Genomic DNA, 12,547 nt, shown 5'->3' on the forward strand with positions numbered 1-12,547 from the left:
GTTTTAATTGCAGACGCTTGCTGCTCAACCCGATTCGGTAGTACCCAGTTCTGTAGTTCTAGTGTAGATATTCTTGCCTTGAACTTTTTGTGAGAAACAAGAAGTGCTTGTAATGCTGTGGCCACTTTTTATTTCTTATTCTTTAACATCTTTGGGTTACTGTTCAGCTCAGACATAGCCACTCATACCAATGGCAGACTCAAATCTAATGAAAAACACTATGAAAAACTCAAACTGTCTCCCTTTCTCAAAAAATAAAACAAAGTGATAAAAGTATTCCCAACGGCTGTCTATCCAATTACTTTAGGAAACCAAACCAGCAACGTTAGCAACTCCTTGTAACCGTATTCCAATTACTTTAGGAACAATACACACATCTACTGCCCCTGCCCTTGGGCTCAAATGTCCTGAACCAAATACTTCTTAATACTTAATCTGTTACCTTAAAAAATTTTTTATATCCAGTTGCTTTAGGATTCATATTGTCTCTCCTATCCCAACTGCTTTAAGGTAAAACAATAACACATCCATTTACTTTAGGATTGGAAACTATTTGGCATAACAGTTCAGACATAAATAAAGCCAAGGCTGTAGTAGTCACATAAAGACATTCAGGGTTCTCCCCATGATTTTTGAACAGCGTGGTGCTGGATTGCATTATCAAAACCCTAGTTGCGTTTATTGCGCAAAAATAAATCCATAATGATGAATTCGCTGAGGAACATCATAACGCTTTCATTTTCTTCCTAGTGTTGTTTTTGGAACCAAGCTAGTTAATTAGAAGTTAGCAATGGAGATGTTCGGTCTTAAAACAAGAAACTTGTTTTAAGTTTTACACATAGAAATGGGTGTGCTCGCTTGTGATATCTGATACTCTCTGATGCGACAATACCTTGTGTCGTAAACATGAATTCCCTGAAATCAGTTTGCTCATACAAAACACACACACATATGCATATTTATAAATCTATTTATTAATCAAGAAATAAGCAGATTGATTACATTGCTGATTTCTGTCAAACACCCTGAGCAAAATCATAGAAGGCGAGAGGAGCCCTTTTTATTGAACTATGGTTTAATGGATCAGGTTTTGTCTGTGACATAAGAGGGTCCTCTGGTGGCATCACTGTTTGGGGGCGTGGTCCACCCCCGCCTCATCCACCCAGATCTCTCCGGTCTTGGCGAACTTCACCGCCCCACAGGTGGTGATGATGAAGCCCTTGTGCACACCCTGAGCATTCTCCGCCAGGAAGTTGTCAAACAGAGGGCGCTGGTCAGGGCAGCAGAACGGTTGGCGGGCGCTCACATTGAAACCTGTGACATACAGGTCCTCAAAGATGGGGCATTGGATGAAGTCGCCGGCCTGGATGACGATGGAGCCTGCTGCCCCGCCATGTTTGAGTTCTGTACCTTGGATAAGGTCACTGATGGCCAGCTTCTCTCCCTTGTAGAAGAGATGCACTGTGCTGCCTGTGGCGTTGGCCACATGGACATTAGGTGCACGTGCAGTGTCAGCAGCTGAAAGAAAGAAAGAAAGAAGGAAAGAAAGAAAGAAAGAAAGAAAGAAAGCATGCAAGAGAGGAAACAAGAGAGTCATTGCACAGTGCTGAGAGAAACCTGGTCACCTTAATCTTCTAAGTAGTATTGAACTGACAACTTGAATGAAGCAGATGCTGTAGTAGTTTAATATAGGCATTTATTAGATTAGAATGTCTTTATTGTTTGTTGGAACAGAAATTGCTTTATTTTAAAAACACTGGATTGAAAACAGGGGACACATCGGCACATATTCAACAAGGGTAGGCCTACAGATAAATAATCATATATATATATATGTATATATACAGTGCCCTGCATAAGTAATGAGACAGTGAAGAATTCTTTCTTCTTTTGGCTCTACACTCCAAAAGTTTGGACTTAAAGTCAAACAACTACTATGAGGTTAATGTGGAGATTCTCAGTTTTTATTTGATGGTATTTGTGTCCATATTGGTTTCACCATTCAGAAATTAAAGCACTTTTTATGCACAGTCCTCCTGTGTCAGGGTACCCAAAAGTGATGGGACAGATTTATCAAATATCCACATTAAGCACTCATGTTTAGTATTTGGTCGACAATCCTTTGCATGCAATAACTGCCTGAAGTCATTGACCCCACCAGACGCTGGGTGTCTTCTCTGTCAGGTCTGTACTGCAACCATCTTCAGTTGTTTGTTTTGAAGTATTTAGCCATCTTATCATCAGGAAATTAAATGTATGTTCAATTGGGTTTAAGAAGATTGACTTGGCCAGTCAAGAACATTATACTTTTTGGCCCTGAAAAACTCCCTAGTTAGGGTATGTTTTGGGTCATTGTCTTCCTGTATGATGAAGCGCCATCCAATGAATATGGAGGCATTTGCTTGCACTTGAGTAGACAAGATGTTTCTGTATACATCTGGTGCTGCTGTCAGCAGTAACACAATCAATTAAGACAAGTTATCCAGTTGGAGTGGCAGCTATACATAACCTAACAATAACACCCCCTCCACCATGTTTCACAGATGATCTTGGACTAAAAATCCAAGGTAAATCTTGGGCAGATCCTTTTTTTCTCCAAACTTTCCACTTGTAATCACTCTGGTAGATGATAATATTCATCTTATCTGTCCACAATATCTTATTCCAGACCTTTGCAGGCTTTTTAGGTACTTTTTTGCAAACTGTAAATGACCATCCCTTTTGACGATAACTTGTGGTTTGCACCTTGCAGTGAAGCCTCTGTAGTTTGGCTGGTGACATATTCTGCGGATGGTAGTCTCTGACACTAACGCCTACCTCCTGGAGAGTATTCCTGATCAGTTGGACAGTTGTTTCTTTTTAATATTGTTCCAAACTGTTGATTTTGGCAAGCCTAATAAAGGCTTCCTTGACTTGCATTGACACCACCTCATGTTGACAGACACCAATAGTTGACTCCAAAGTCAAACGCGAAGCCTAGAATCAATACTAGACAGCTCTTTTATGTCTGCACAAATGATGTGATGGAAAACATCTGACATAACAGAAACACCTGTCAAGCCAATTGTCCCATTACTTTTGGGTACCCTGATATAGGGGCAGTATGCAAAAAAGTCATTTCTGAAGGTTGAAACCAATATATACACAAATATCATCAAATTAAAGCTGAGAATCTGTACTTTAGCCTCATAGTAATTGTTTTGGAGTGTAGAGCCAAAAGTACAAAAAAATGTTTCACTGCCCCATTACTTATATATGTTTTTAAGTATTTAGCCATCTTATCTGTTTTCTTGGCACACTTTGGGCCCGTTAACCAATCAATCATCGTATGAATGCCACAGCCTATTTGATTATTGTTGCTGACCATGTGCATCCCTTCATGGCCACAATTTAAACCATCTTCTAATGGCTACTTCCAGTATGATAATGTACCATGTCACAAAGCAAAAGTTGTCTCAAACAGGTTTCATTAACATGACAATGAGTTCAGTGTTCTTCAGTGGCCTTCCCAGTGACCAGTTCTGAATCCAAAAGAACAGCTTTGGGATGTGGTAGAACGGGAGATTCACAGCTTGAAAGTGCACCTGAACAATCTGCAGGATTTGCGTGATGCAATCATGTCATCATGGGCCAGAATCTCAAAGGAATGTTTTCAACATCTTGTGGAATCAATGCCACGAACAATTTAGATTGTTTTGAGAGCAAAGGGAGGCCTTACCCAGTATTAATATAGTGTTCCTAATAAAGTGTTGCGTGAGTGTATATGAAAATATGAATATATGATACAGGTACCTCTCCTGCTGTACAGGTTCTGGATTGGGAGCGTTTTACTCACCTCTGGTTACAGCAAAAGTGTTGCCAATGACGACATTATCTGAACCAAAGGTAGCAGAACGTATGTTAGTAGTTGTTGAAACACCTGCTCCCATTGCTAGAGATTGAGCTGGAGATAACAAGAAGGGGAGGGGGGGGGTTATGCTACAAACGCAAATTGAAAACTGAGTACTACACATACTTTAGAAGGTATATACTGTTATGAGAACAGAAGAAAATCTAGATAAATAGATAGATAGATAGAAACTTTATTCATCCCTAGGGGAAATTCAGGAAAAAAAGAGTCCTAAAATCTGAAAACATTTGTATTTATTTTGCAGACACAAATGTGGTGATGAAGTCATGTCTTTACCAGTCGATGGATTGGTGTTGTTCCTCTGTGGTACAGTGTAGGCTTGCTGGGTGCTGGGTGCTGGGTGCTGGGTGTGCTGGTGAGGAGTGTAGAGCAGAGCACTGATTTTATACTGTAGCTCCCAGAAAGGTGTGTTGTTTGAGATTAGGGTGTTGTCTATGATTAAGGTGTATTGTTTGAGGGTATATGTGCTTATCTATTTACTTACAGTTCCAGTTAAGTCACAGCCCATTTTCTACAGAAGTGTGTGTGTGCGTGGGGGGGTTACCTTCCCACAGGTATGTCACGTGAGATTTCTCGATAGTCATCTCATCTGATCCTAGAACATCAAATCGGTTCCAAATAATACAAATCCCTGTCACTTTTTCATTTCCACCCGAAAACACATTCTCACTGAACGCAATGGACATTAAACCAGTGAAATAGTCATATTTGTAAGTGACCAATATATGACAATATCCTACTGTAGCAGGAACTCTCAGACAACACCCACCACACAACAGCATACTATTGTTACAGCAGGTTTTCATGTATTTAATAGATTGAATGTATGATGATGCAGTGTGAAATGCCACAATGTGCAAAGTTACCAAATCAACACTTCCATCACAGCTTAATGTAGCCTGTGTGAACATGTGTGCACCTGCTACACCAGGCTGAACCGTGGGCCCCAACTATACACCCCTGATCTCCAGTACTTCACCTCTAGCCTAACTGACTCAATCAAGTACAAACTCAATCAAGCAGTTTGAAATTATTTCAAATACTATTTCAACCCAGCTCTGCTTCATAGGAGAGGAGATAGTCTAATGTAGCCTGCATTAATGTCTGGGCCTACTGCACAAGGCTGAATCTGGTGCCCCAAATATACACCCCTGAGCCCAAAGGCTGCACTATATTAGTCTACATTTCAAACAACATACAGTATAGGCCTGCCTTCTCACTGTAGGGCAGGTTGCATAGGCTTGAAACAAATTGAAATACGCTTTGTATGATAACAGGATTCCTTGGAATTGGAAAACACAAACACACACACACACACACACACACACACACACACACACACACACACACACACAGATATTTATTTCAGTATTTTATTAGACAAGAAATAAGCGATTACATTGCTGATTCTACCAAACACCCTTATCAAAATCATTCAGACTACAGAAGGTAAGAGGAGCCCTTTTTATTGAACTGTAATTTAATGGATGTGATAGAAATATTATTGATAGAAATGTTTTTGACAAAATACTGGTTGGAAGTAGACTGTGGGAAACAGTACTTGTGGCACCTGTTATTGACACAGTGAGTTCCAAACCGCCAACATCCCAATCTTTGTCCTTGATTGTGTTCTTTAAGGAGGAAGGTTGCTGAGCTGCATCTCAGAGATTTGCCTTTGCTGAAATAAAATACTACAGTGTGTCAAGTATCAGAAATAGTGAACCCAAGTGCAGCACACAGAGTAGGGACACAGGTATGAAATAATATAGATATTTAATAAGGAACAAACAGGGAAAGGGTAACAGGGTGACTGGGTAGGAAGGTGGGCAGGGCAGGCAGAGCAGGCAGAGCAAACAGGGCAGTAGGGCAGGGCAGGCAGGGGAGGCAGGCGAGTAGATCAGGCGGTGGTCGGTACACGAGAAGGCAGTCCAGAGACAGGCAGATAATCCGATAGAGGGTTTTTCAGGTGGAGGTCAAAGCACGATAAGGCAGTCCTAAGAAGAGCAGATAATCCGGCAGAAAATATATATATAAATACAAAAACCTGTGTTTTAAGTTAGATATTTACAGTTGTCAAAAGCCGAAAAAGACAGGAAATTCAATTGAGCACCATAACTCTAAATCTGACTTATGCACAGGTTTTCCAGCACACTCAGTTTTGAGTCCTGCTACAATAGCTAAGGTTCACATGCATGTTAACAACACAAGTCGAGTCATCGGCTTCAGGTATTGGACCTAACGTAAACTCTCATGATTCATTGTAATTTGAGAGCATGGTGGTAACATATTGCATATTGTTAATGCAATCTAGGATCCGATATTACATTTTTATATTTACATGTTTGACCTTTAGGAGATGCTTTTATCCAAAGCGACTTACAACAAGTACATTTGGCTAAAGTGAATAATCTATACATCAGTCATCATACGCAAAAATCTATGCTAGGACCAGGTGCCATTGGCAGTCACAATGCTAGAAAAAGGAAGGTGTTACAACCAGAATGTCTGAAGAACCAAATGACGGCACACAGAGGGGGTGGTAGAATATAGCCCGAAGGCGTATTTAATAATAATGAATAGAGAGAGGGGTAGGGAAGAGAGGGATAATCCAAGGGGTTGTCGGTGTCCGGTCCAGGGTTCGGTAACGGGAGATCCAGTAGCTGAGAGGGGTAGGGGTAGGGTCGAGGTACAGGTAGGGGCTAGGCCGGTGGAATGGATAAACGAGGGAGTCCGGGGGAGGCGAGGGTTCTGGAGGGGCACAGGAGAACAAGGTGAGTCACAAGGTAAAACAAAACACTAGGAACACGTAGGAATTCTCGGGAGGGCTGAAGTGTGTGCGGATCACGTGGGAAGATTATCATTAGACACAGTACGTTCTGGCACCATAGTGGGGTTCAGGCAGGGTTTAAATAGGGTTGCAGGTGTGCTGATGGGTGATATGGAACAGGTGCGCTGTCAACTGGGGGCTGGGCGCTCCAGCGATGATCGCCGGGGCCTCAAGGAGGGGGTTGGTTAGGGGGAGGGACTGTAACAGAAGGATTATTCTTTATTTATTTTGAATTTCTTTTTTTTAATTATTAACAGTAGTAGTGGTCTCTCCATATTTCCCCCTCACTCGTTTTTAATCCGTCTTTAGATATTGCAGCTCCACTGGACACCCTCTCTTGATTTAATCTTTTTCTTCATAGTTTTTTTCTTCTGAAAAGCTTAATCCTTCGCTGTTGTCCCATACACGTGTGTGGGTTTGTGTTTGTGTGACCTAGATCAACTGTGATTTGTTCATAATATGACATTAAACCACAACGGAAAACTTTGACTGCTTTCACTCACCCGACGTTCCTGAACTGCATTATGACTGAGTATCCACTCTCTGTTCCCAGTTTGTCTGCTGTGCTTGGACTTTGGATCTGGATTTCCTGGATTTATTCTATCGAAGTGCTGTTGTTCAATTTGATCTGTCTGTGTGCCGCGAAGCTTGATAGCTAGCTTGCTAGCTTGCTGGCTGTGCTACCTGGGGGATTTATTTTGCTGTGGAGCTAGCCTAACCTAGCTGTTTGCCAGCAGTGCTACCTTTTGTTTTGGAGCTAACCTGGTTGTTTGCTTGCAGTGCTGGCATTGTTTAACAGTACTAATGTGTAGCGCTGTCACTGCTACCTGGATGTCGGGGGTTTCGTGTGTACATTGTGGGTACATTGTGTGTCCCCAAAAGCAGCTACAGGGTAGCTTGTAGTTGCCATTAAGTTTCTGACAGTAGTGTTGTAGACTAAACTATACTTCCTTCATTTGGTGTAACTGAACTTCTGCACTAAGGTTAGTCTGGGATTTGTATGTTTTAATTGCAGAAGCTTGCTGTTCAACCCGATTCTGTAGTACCCTATTCTCCTTTTCTAGTGTAGATATTCTTGCCTTGAACTTTTTGTGAGAAACAAGAAGTGCTTGTAATGCTGTGGCCACTTTTTCTTTCCTATTTTTTAACATCTTTGGGTTACTGTTCAGCTCAGACGTAGCCACTCATACCAATGGGAGACTCAAATCTAATGAAAAACACTATGAAAAACTCAAACTGTCTCCCTTTCTCAAAAAATAAAACAAAACGATAAAAGTATTCCCAACGGCTGTCTATCCAATTACGTTAGGAAACCAAACCAGCAACGTTAGCAACTCCTTGTAATCGTATTCCAATTACTTTCGGAACAATACACACATCTATTGCCCCTGCCCTTGGGCTCAAATGTCCTGAACCAAATACTTTACATCTGTTACCTTAAAAAAAAGATTTATATCTAGTTACTTTAGGATTCATACTGTCTCTCCTATCCCAACTACTTTAAGGTAAAACAATAACACATCCATTTACTTTAGGATTGGAAACTATTTGGCATAATAGTCTCAAAATATCATGTACTATTAAGGCTGCTCCTTGTGTTCCTGTTGCTTTAGAAATAGACCAATAACCAAATGTGTCTACTATTGTGGGTCTCACCGGTCCAGTGACTTTAGGCTGCTATGCTTTTGCAGAACTACAAACTCTGCCTCAGTTTGTTAGGCACAGTAGACCAATATCCTGCTGCTTTTGAATCTTCTCTTCGATTGAATCAATCTTCGATTGGAGTACTTGAGAATTCCAATTTCATCTGCCAGTTACTTGAAAGGTTCCAAAAGTGTCCTTTAATTCCTTGGTTGTTTTCCTGAGGGGGATATCCATATGATTCATGTGTTTGATAACAATGTCCAGAATCCAGTTACACTTCTTCAATTCCAGTGCTTCGGAATCAAATCTTGTTATTCCACGATCGTCTTCTGGCAGTTCCCTCACTGGTTGTCTCGTGATTTGTAAGAAAAAAAAAGGAAAGTAATAACTTTTGTGTTTAAGGAATCTTTCACCTATAGATCTGGCAACAGAGCAAGTCCATACTCTTGGTCCAGCTGTATGGTCTGAACCAAGAACTGAGTTTTCCATCAGCTCTTCTAGTGCGTTACCTTTTGATCTGTCACTCAGTCTGAAGCAGTATACAAAGCATTAACATCTTCACCAACCTGTATGTTAATTGGTTTGATAGTTCTTGTCACACTTAACTTGATCACTCACCATTGAAGGATGTTGTGAAAACCAGTTCCAATATGGCCTGATTAGCATGTTTCCTATCAGTCTAAATCTTACAAGATGCACAGTGCTGCCTGTGGCATTGGCTACAAGGACATTGGATGCAAGGGCAATTCAGTGAGCCTTTGGGCAGCAGGTGAAAGAAAGAAAATCATCTGCTCACCATAGTCTTCTAAAGAGAGTATTGAACTGACAACATAAATGAAGCCAAGGCTGTAGTAGTCACGTAAAGACATTCAGGGTTCTCCCCATGATTTCTGAACAGCGTGGTGCTGGATTGCATTATCAAAACCCCAGTTGCGTTTATTCATGTCAAAATGCGCAAAAATACATCCAAAATGATGAATTCGCTGAGGAACATCATAACGCTTTCATTTTCTTCCTAGTGTTGTTTTTGGAACCAAGCTAGTTAATTAGAAGTTAGCAATGGAGATGTCCGGTCTTAAAACAAGAAACTTGTTTGAAGTTTTACACATAGAAATGGGTGTGCTCGCTTGTGATAACTGATACTCTCTGATTCGACAATACCTTGTGTCGTAAACATGAATTCCTTGAAATCAGTTTGCTCATGCAAAACACACACACATATGCATATTTATTAATCTATTTATTAATCAAGAAATAAGCAGATTGATTACATTGCTGATTTCTGCCAAACACCCTGAGCAAAATCATAGAAAGCGAGAGGAGCCCTTTTTATTGAACTATGATTTAATGGATCAGGTTTTGTCTGTGACATAAGAGGGTCCTCTGGTGGCATCACTGTTTGGGGGCGTGGTTCACCCCCGCCTCATCCACCCAGATCTCTCCGGTCTTGGCGAACTTCACCGCCCCACAGGTGGTGATGATGAAGCCCTTGTGTACACCCTGAGCATTCTCCGCCAGGAAGTTGTCAAACAGAGGGCGCTGGTCAGGGCAGCAGAACGGTTGGCGGGCGCTCACATTGAAACCTGTGACGTACAGGTCCTCAAAGATGGGGCATTGGATGAAGTCACAGGCCTGGATGAGGATGGAGCCTGCTGCCCCGCCATGTTTGAGGTCTGTCCCTTGGATAAGGTCACTGATGGCCATCTTCTCTCCCTTGTAGAAGAGATGCATTGTGCTGCCTGTGGCGTTGGCCACATGGACATTGGGTGCAGGTGCAGTGTCAGCAGCTGAAAGAAAGAAAGAAAGAAAGAAAGAAAGAAAGAAAGAAAGAAAGAAAGCATGCAAGAGAGGAAACAAGAGAGTCATTGCACAGTGCTGAGAGAAACCTGGTCACCTTAATCTTCTAAATAGTATTGAACTGACAACTTGAATGAAGCAGATGCTGTAGTAGTCTAATATGTTTATTTGATTAGAATGTCTTTATTGTTTGTTGGAACAGAAATTGCTTTATTTTAAAAACACTGGATTGAAAACAGGGGACACATCGGCACTGTTACGGGTGGAGAGGTCTTTTTCTGTTAGACCTGGGGTGTTTTGTTTGTTTGTGTTCTCTCTCTTGTGTTCCAGTAGGTCCCTCCTGTCAGGTGAATCAGTGGGAATGCCTGGCAGCTGGGATCCTTCAATCAAGTCCTCATTTGTCCATCAATTAACCCCTACCACACCCTATTTAAGTTATTTTGTTTGGTTCCTCAAGAGGAGTGGCAGTCCTCATTTGGTTTGGCTAAGTTAGAGAGGTGGCAGCTCTCCTTTTGTTTTTTGATACTTTGTTTAGGATGTAGTTTATGTTCCTGAGTTTTCACTTGGTTTATTGTTCAGTTTGTTTACCTTTTTGTAAACCTTGTTTTTTTCTCTTTCAGCCGGGCACAGAGTTCGAGAGGTAGGGTAATTAGTTACAAACCTGCAGGTTTACATCTTGTCCTGCACAACACGTAGGGTACCCCTTGTATTAGTACATCAGAGAGCGGCGACGCTAACCCTTGTATTGTTTAGGTGCTTCGGCGCCGGTCATGGGGATTTGTTTAGGGGGTTAGTTTTGGGGTTGTTTTTGAGTTATAAGTTTAGATTTAGTTTTTTCCTGGGGTTTTTCCTTTAGTCATCGCTGCATAGCTCAGGGGGTTGGGTCTATGTTGTGTCTCGTTCTCTGTGTCCCGTGCTGTTGCAAATAAATTATTATTGAACAGATTTGGTTGTCGCTGGTCTCCTTCGTTCATGCTCTCACTGTCCTGTGTTGCGCCGGCGGTCCCCTACCACCAGGGGGTTTGGGCGTAACAGGCACATATTCAACAAGGGTAGGCCTACAGGTAAATAATCATATCTCAGATGGGGGCAGGCTCAGACAGGGTAATGGCACAGAAAGCTATATTGTACATGCCTCCAAATATTGCCCAGTCCTAATTTATAAGCACTCCCCCTTTATTTTAGCTGAGCAAACTCCATAAGTAATGAGACCGTGAAGAATTATTTCTTCTTTTGGCTCTACACTCCAAAAGTTTGGATTTAAAATCTACTACTATACAACTACTATGAGATTAATGTGGAGATTCTCAATTTTTATTTGATGGTATTTGTGTCCATATTGGTTTCACCATTCAGAAATTAAAGCACTTTTTATGCACAGTCCTCCTGTTCCAGGGCACCCAAAAGTGATGGGACAGATTTATGAAATATCCACATTAAGCACTCATGTTTAGTATTTGGTCGACAATCCTTTGCATGCAATAACTGCCTGAAGTCATTGACCCCACCAGACGCTGGGTGTCTTCTCTGTCAGGTCTGTACTGCAACCATCTTCAGTTGTTTGTTTTGAAGTATTTAGCCTAAAATCTTACCATCAGGAAATTAAATGTATGTTCAATTGCATTTAAGAAGATTGACTTGGCCAGTCAAGAACATTATACTTTTTGGCCCTGAAAAACTCCCTAGTTAGGGTATGTTTTGGGTCATTGTCTTCCTGTATGATGAAGCGCCATCCAATGAATACAGAGGCATTTGCTTGTACTTGAGTAGACATGATGTTTCTGTATACATTCTGGTGCTGCTGTCAGCAGTAACATAATCAATTAAGACAAGTTATCTAGTTGTAGTGGCAGTTATACGTGACCTGACATTAACACCCCCTCCACCATGTTTCACAGATGAGGTGGGATGTTGTAAATCTTGGGCAGATCCTTTTTTTCTGCAAACTTTCTACTTGCAATCACTCTGGTAGATGATTTCCACTTTCAATTAATCTGGCAGATGATAATATTTGTCTTATCTGTCCACAATATCTTTTTCCAGACCTCTGCAGGCTTTTTAGGTACTTTTTTGGAAACTGTAAATGGCCATCCTTTTTGACGATAACTTGTGGTTTGCACCTTACAGTGAAGCCTCTGTAGTTTGGCTGGTGACATATTCTGCGGATAGTAGTCTCTGACACTAACGCCTACCTCCTGGGGAGTATTCCTGATCAGTGGGACAGTTGTTTCTTTTTAATATTGTTCCAAACTGTTGATTTTGGCAAGCCTAATAAAGGCTTCCTTGACTTGCATTGACACCACCTCATGTTGACAGACGCCAATAGTTGACTCCAAAGGCAAACGCGAAGCCTGGAATCAATACTAGAC

Source organism: Argentina silus, assembly GCF_951799395.1.
Source record: "Argentina silus genome assembly, chromosome: 16".
NCBI classification, from domain to species: Eukaryota; Metazoa; Chordata; class Actinopteri; order Argentiniformes; family Argentinidae; genus Argentina; species Argentina silus.